The sequence below is a fragment of the Buteo buteo genome, chromosome 26 (assembly GCF_964188355.1).
Source record: "Buteo buteo chromosome 26, bButBut1.hap1.1, whole genome shotgun sequence".
In the NCBI taxonomy this organism is placed as follows: Eukaryota; Metazoa; Chordata; class Aves; order Accipitriformes; family Accipitridae; genus Buteo; species Buteo buteo.
This window is the reverse complement of record NC_134196.1, coordinates 5,185,546-5,193,291: the sequence shown is the minus strand read 5'-3', so window position 1 is coordinate 5,193,291 and position 7,746 is coordinate 5,185,546. Positions and strand designations below refer to the sequence as shown.

Below are 7,746 nucleotides of genomic sequence, written 5' to 3'. Positions count from 1 at the left end.
CTTTTGGCCTGTAGCAGCTTGTGAACGTGCAATTCCTCCTCTGCCTTCAGCGCAGATACACGGTGAGGACACCAAAGCCACGGCCCAGAAAAGGGACACGGACTCGCACACGGGTGCTAAAGCCATCGCTACGGGAATGCGGTGTGCCGAGGATGAGTCTGGTACGTGCCGCGAGAGACACAGACCGCTAGTCCAGGAACATACATTATCATTTTGCCCAGAAAAGGTCAGAAATTCCCCTCCACCTGGCCGTTACGTGCTATGGTGGTCAGGGGATAGTCAGTACAGAGGTGCTCCTGGAAACGCTGCTGGAGAAGCTACGGAGAAACATCTCCTGGGCACAATGGGGCTGCACCCGCAGAGGAAGAGGAGGGATGAGGCTTCCTCCCCACAGCAGCACTCGACCCACATCAGAGCGGTGAATCGGAGCCACTTGTGCCTGGATGGGAACTAGTGCGAACCGTCCTTTAGCCGCTGTCCTCTCTGACATCTTCTGCATTAGGACTAAACTGTTATTTTCACTATAATCTTTAATGGGAAGAGCAGGCAGATCAGGTTTAAAGCAGGCATTTAAATGGGTTCCAGGGCTTTCTGCTTTCGAGTTTGCTGTAAAATCTCACCCGTTTTGTCAATCTCTCTGCTGAAGTGTGCACCTGAAAAAGAACATCGTGCTACCCTGTTCAGCTCGCCATACGAGGAGTTCAGTGTGTGTCACTGTCAGTGTTGATTTTGTAATGTAATTTTACAAAGCTCTCAACTCACAGGAAGCAGTCTACTGTCTGTGCACAAAGTTCAGTCATTTAAATAAATAGGCCACTCAACTCACAGCGGCAGCCCAGAACGCAGCAGAGCCTCTATCCTGATTTTCGATGGCATGCTAGCTTAAGTTTGGCAGCAAAGACAGGTATATTTTGCACCAAGTCTAATTTAATCCTACTCTTACCAGCTACTGTTCTTTATCACAACATCCACTGTTACCACCAAAGCTTCCTCTGCACCAAGGTTTCCTTGGAATTTCTCCTCTTTCAGTCATGAACAGGAGCAGTCCTCCGCTCTTTTCTTTTCTTTTCTTTTCTTTTCTTTTCTTTTCTTTTCTTTTCTTTCCCTTCCTTTCCTTTCCTTTCCTTTCCTTTCCTTTCCTTTCCTTTCCTTTCCTTTCCTTTCCTTTCCTTTCCTTTCCTTTTCCTCTCTTTTCTTTTCTTTTCCTCTCTTTTCTTTTCCTCTCTTTTCTTTTCCTTTCCTTTCTTTTCTTTTCATGCAGCTGTGATATAAAAGAGAGAGCAAGGGCAGATTTAATATTTCAAATAAAAGATAATGCTAGGCTTTTCTTACCTATTTTATCTCAAAGTGTAATTGCATGTGCCAGTCACTGTTCACATGCCTCTGTGGAGGTGACAAACAGGCCTGCAACAGTAGAGCAAGTTTAAATTAGTATTTAAAAGATATTTTCTTTCTGTACCTTTAAACCTTTAACCTTTTCTGTTTTCCCCTTCCCTCATTGCCCTCATACAGACTAACATTGCTGTTTCTTTTTTTTTTTTTTTTTTTTTTTTTGTCACTGGCTCTATTAGCAATGTAGCAGAATGAGACAGTGATGGGCCTGTATAGAATAAAAGGATGTTGTCAGGCTGGTGTCAGGTCAGATTGGACTTAGAGGAAAGAATCAAACAGTCTTCTTTCAAAATGATTGATGCCTTCTCCAGCTTTAGCTTAATAATTTTGTGCATTCTTATCAACAGCTTTGGGACCGCTGCAATGAAATTTCCAGCACTGCTCTTGTCATCCCTGCTGAAGTGGATTGTCAAGATTTTCACTTGGCTTAGGCTAGTGCAGGGAACCGAGATTAAAATCCCTATAGTCAGCTCCTGTAAATTCCCCTCAGTGTTGCCAGCCTATGGGTAAAATAAACTGGGAATGGGCAAAGGTAACATCACTACTCTGAATTTACCTCTGGGTAAAAATTAATATCCCTGCTTTTAAAATACAAGGATAAGACTCAAATCCACATTTCGTTAAGTGAATGCCCCGATTTTCAATAGTGCTAAGAATTACTAGGTGTGCAGTACAGTGAGGGAGAAAAGGAAAGAAAGAAACAGACACTGAGGTGCAGAATTAGGAGCCAAATTTTTGCCAGCATGGGCAGGTCGGAGCTCCACCCCCGCTCTGGGGCAGCCCTTGATATGAGCACCCGAAAAGTGACATCACGCTGTAGGTTTTGATTCCACCACATTTGTTTTCAGACTCATTTGTCAACAACAAAAGAACAAAGTTCAAGCAAAATGCTAGGGTGTCATTTCTTACCAATAATGAACAAGGCGAAAGACACCTCCTGCAGATTAATGATTGGTTGGAACCAGTTAATCACCTCAAGCCATTAACCCTAACTGTTATTAAGCTCTAGAATCTAAACCAAGTCCTCAATCATTGTGGCTGCTATTCACCCTTCCTATTTACAGACCCATCCCCCAATCTCTCCCCTGACTCCCACTCCAAAAAACCAGCTCAAAATTGCATGTGGGAATTTGTGTTACTTGTCTGTAGAGAGATAGAAGCCAGCTACGGAGATAACAAAGTGGTCCGTTTCTCACCTATTTCAGAGCAATATTCTTTTCACATCACATACATGTCAGCACAAGGTATTTGTGGGCATTGAAAACCTGACACATTAGTTAATCAGGGCTCACTGATCTTTCCGCAGGGTAATTTAGTTTATAACGTAGCAGGAAACAAGAGGAAAAGAGCAGGGAGAAAGGAGCTGGGGGGCAGGGAGGCAGAAAAGGAGTCAAAAAAAACCCAAACCTGCGGGAGATAAATCTGACCATTCAGCATTCTGAAGAGGAACCTATTCATAAAGTTCATTCTTGATGTATTCTGATAGGCTTTTGTTTCAGTTTATTTTATAACCCTATTGTACAGTAGGCAGCCCGTTGTTTGCTCTAATAATCTGTTTCCATGACCTTCACCTTTATTGATTTGGCTTCTTCCTAAGTTTAATGCAGTGTCTGAGATTAAAGCCATTTTTCTCCAGGACGAGTTGATTAACAGTAGATTTGCTTTAAGAAGTAGAAATCATTTTGATTAGTAAAAAATGTTTTTTAGCACAGAAGGTATGTTTTAAGTAAATAAAATCTCTTTACAGATATAAGCAATGGAAGGGGGATTCTAGCTCATAAACAAAGTCAGCATTTATTTTTTTTTAAGTCTGAAAAAGTGAGTGAAATAAATAAAAGCAGCATTGCTTATAGTTTATTTATGAGTGCTATCAAATACTGCAGATTTGAAGAATAAGGTACGCAGGATTTTATTCTCCCCTCCCAGATGTTATTTTAATCAGGCTTATAGTTTCAATAGGTAGAGAATCATACAACTGGAGCAATTTTCCCCAACAGATACAGTAATATAACTCAGTATTTTGCAAGGGTAGCAGTTGAGATTATAAATCAAAGACAGAATTTACTGCAAGAATATAATAAGCCAAATCCCATTTTCCTCAACAATTTATAGTTCTGATTTGATTATACAGCTTATTTGCTTGGCTTTATTACTGCATTAAACTCCCTGCTCCTTGGTGATACTTGGTTCCCTAATGTCTACCGTCAACCTTCAGTCACACGTTTTGATAAGAAAAGCACTCGGCTGCTTCTTGCCCGCAGTATATTAAACACTGCAGACTGCCTTTCCATAGTCACACATATATGGATTTGATTCTGCAGCCCCTTTGCCTCACTTGAAACCATAATGAATTACCAGAGATAAACAGACTGAACCAAACCCACTGCAGTAAATGGAAAATCGTCTGTTGACCTCGCGGGGCTTTGAACCATTCCTCCCCTGACAGCAGACATTCATTTCCTGTTCCCAGCCTCTGCCAGGGTAATAATAAATGTATTACCCAGCTCAGCATATCTAGCACTTGGTAGCAAAACCAACCAGAGAGAACATGCAGTACAAATTAATATACCTAATTTTTTCTGTACCCTACATAAAATCCAGAAGGAAAAAAAAAAAAAATCGTAGAATTACCCTCATCTGAAAAAAGAATAGAAAAAGAAACTCCACATAAATCTTCACTGACAATTTTTCTCAAACGCTTTCTTGCCATTATTTTTCCTTTACCACAATATAATTTCTGTTTAAAAAAAAAAAAAAAGACTCTTACGAATTAATGATACATTTATCATCTAAATATTTGAACCACATATTGTTTTCTGTTAAAATGGTACAGATTTACTGGAAGAGAAACCAAACAGCAGCTACAGAACCACCGCTTCCTGTTGATAACAAAACCTGAGCTCTACACGCTCACAAATTCGCATCTGTTGGCTGGAGGTTCCCCTATAGTGCTTCAGCTGTGTTTTCCCCAGCTATTGTTTTGTTTTCATCCCTGGGAGTTTTCTAAAATTCTTCTGAAACTGAACAATTAGGGAAAAAAAAAATATATTGAATGTTACTATGGAAACAAACAAACAAAAAAAAAGAAATACACTTTAAGCAGACCGATGACTCGGGGCACAGCTTCTCAACGGAGACCAGCGCACTGGCGCTTTGTCCACGAATAGAGCAATCTGGGGGCCTATTTAAAGGTGTTGAACTGAGGGAATATATTAATATCACCCTCTTTTATTTAGAATAGAGTCTTTTTCTCTACTGAGCAGCTGTACTGCATTATGTGTACCATTAATCAGCACATGTATCTTTGTATAATATATGCCCTCCACAGAAACTATTTTAAGATAACGTTAAGGCCAAACGATTACATGCTCAAAAATTAAAGCCAAAACTAAAAAAAACAACAACAGAAAATCAATTACAATTTTATATAGGCTTTTTCACCCCTCACACAAAAATAAAAGACTCTCTAATTACTGACCCAAATGCCATTTCTTATACTCAACAGCAGAAGGGACCTTCTGGGTTAATGAGGCCAATCCTCAGCTATTTCAGGCAACCACACTGCATGAACCCCGACGTGAAAATACCAGACTCCCTAAGACAGCTATGACTTTTGCAATTATAACTCCTGTCAAGAAGCTGTCCCAGAACTTTATTCCTGTGATGTCTCAAAACCATCCTCTCATTTTCATTCAAGTTTATTTGTTGCCAGATCATATCTTTTTTTTTTTTTTTTTTTCCAGAGCAAGCACTGTCCTTTACCTTAAACAACTCCTCTCCCTCTTTGGTGTCTAAAATGCCTTCACACATTCATACAGAACAATATTTTCCCCACTCAGTCTGTGTTCCATGTATCTAAACAGTTTGGTTTGCTCATCTTTATTTCCAAGATGCAGTCCCCTTTCATTTATAGTCCTGTAGACAACAATCCTGTAATACTCTTCAGTTGTTCCCATGTCATTTCATTCTCACTGAGCAGCAGCAAACTCCAGATGTGGTTTTACCTGGACCTTGTTTGATGGGATGAATGCTTCTTTATTGTCATTGGGAATCGCTCCCCTGATACATCGTGGAAAACATCACCATACTATCCTTCTCTTAGGTTGTGTATCAATTCATGTGTGTTTGGAAACACCATGCTAAACTATGCTGAAAAAGAATATTACAGTATTTCATTTTTTCATGGAAATTAGGACTAAGAGAGACTTCTAAATTACCTAGGTTTTGTCTCTTTCCTTTACAAGGCAGTATATTTCATCAAAATATCTCTACCAAGTCCAATGGCTTTTGTGAAACCCAATGTTTATCAGTCATCAAAAGTCCTTATTTAACCTAAAGTAAGCAACACAAAAGAGAAGGCATTTCTTTATTTAACATGATGGTCACATTGTGGAGCCCTTCAAAGTATAAAACAACAAATCTAAGAAACAAATCAAAGAGAAATGTTTGATTCTGATTTTTATATGCTTGGTTCACTATATATTCCCTATGCAATACTCATGTCCATAAGTGATGGATGAGGTAGTTATTCACAAACTCTCCAGTCCATAGGAAAATACCTGAGAAATAAGGGGACTGAAGCAGAAGACAAAAAGAGGGTCTTTTGATCGTAAGAACTCAGAAGAAGGGTTGGTGGCAGGTTTTTTGATAGTTGAACTGTCCCCATCATCTTACTTGCAAAGAAAGCAAGCACATAAAGCCTTGGGAATAATGGTCTATAAACAGCTTGCTTTAAAAGTAATTGACAACGTCGATTGCTATGATACTTCAATCTCAGGGGAAAGAAGCTGAAATTCTTGCAGCGTAGTGTTGAAAGCCCTTTTTCCTTGTTGACTACAGGAGTCAAAAGTATTTTATCCTGGTGTTGCACGTAAATATATGTAAGTATAAAGCAGGAGAAGAACAAAATAAAAAGGTGGGGTTTAGAAACCAGGAGTAGATTTGATACAGTTTTCACCACAAAAGCAAATTCTTTAAATCAAGTGTACATTTACATTCCTGCAAACATAAACACTTTGATATAGCGTTGATATGGAGTTAGTCTATGAATGTGGTCAGCATTTTTGCTGATACATTTCTCTTTCGGTGCTGCAGTTTCAGAGTTGTGCAAAAGCTACGGGATAAAGTATGGTCATTGACTACCCTTCAGTTTAAAAACACACATCAGTAGCTCAATGTCACCTTGAAATAACACAGGGCTATGTGGGATAATGGATCTGTATATTTGCAGTTTAGAGTTCATGTAAGTGTGAAACTAATGGCATTAGCGAAAGCCAGGCAAAGCATCAGCAAGCAAGTTGTAAGCTTAAGCTTTCCTCGCCTCGGTCAGGGTCTATTTCCCCCCAATTACAGCAGCCCAGGGCAGAGGCTGCCAGATGTGTCGCTGCTGTGACAAGAGTTTCTGATGCTCAACAAAGGGCCAAAGATGAGACCAAACTCATTGCCTCTTGTTGTCTCAAGTAGGATTTGGGTACAGGTGTCTAGAGAGGAAACCTAAATGAATAATGGCAAAGCATTTCTCAGCTATAGGAAGTAAAAGGATTCATCCATAGCTCAGAAAATACAAACAACTACTGCACCTTTGTATCCCACCACTATGACGTGATTAAACAAATATAATATTATTTTTTTAAAAAAAATCAGTGTCCTAACTCTAAAACACAACATTACAAACGAATGAAAAATGCAAATAGCAGGTCAAAGATGCAGAGTAAGATGGGTGCAGTCCCAGGTCAAATGGAGAGATGTCAGCAGAGCTGACCACACTTACCCCAGCAGAAGAGTTAACATACGAATACCCCAGTAAGGCACAGCTTACGAGTGATGGTCGTCAATGCCAGCCTCACCTGTGAAAGCCGTTGTGATGACAAATGAAGAACCGACGACAACGTTATGAAGAACGAAGTAGGTGCACACCAGCTCTCAGCAGTTCCCCTGGACCAGCGTACGCTCCTGCCAGCAGCTTGCTCTGTGCACGGAGGAGCAGACGTCTTGAAATTCTGTACAGACACCCATCGTACTGACTAAACAATAAGGCCCTAAAGATGTATTTTAAAAGGTACCTCAGTGACTTTGCTACCTGTTTCTGAATTTTTGAGCTTCTAGAGCACCTAACTCTCTTAGGCTCCTACTCCAGCCTACAATTAAGAAGAAAAAAAAGACCTATTGCAATGCTTTGTGATTACTTCTATGCGCTGTTATAAAGAAGAGCTGACGTTCTAAGGCTGAACTACACAGCTTTTTTGAAAATTCAAGGTCTTCAATTTGCCACCCAAAACCCACCTAAAGCGACAAATCATTTCTGGTTGTTTGGGTAATTACTGCTTTGAATATGCAAAGTTGTAAAATTCTTCC

At 39.9% G+C, this 7,746-nt stretch overlaps 1 long non-coding RNA gene across 1 annotated transcript; it reads right to left on the bottom strand.

Annotated features, from left to right (window-relative positions):
- Positions 1-437: 437 nt before the first annotated feature.
- Positions 438-7,415, bottom strand: LOC142044971 (uncharacterized). The gene is made up of 3 exons (XR_012654471.1): positions 7,239-7,415; positions 1,333-1,404; positions 438-653 (listed from the first exon to the last, which is right to left on the bottom strand). It is a non-coding gene; the product is annotated as an uncharacterized LOC142044971 (long non-coding RNA).
- Between the last annotated feature and the right edge of the window lie 331 nt (positions 7,416-7,746).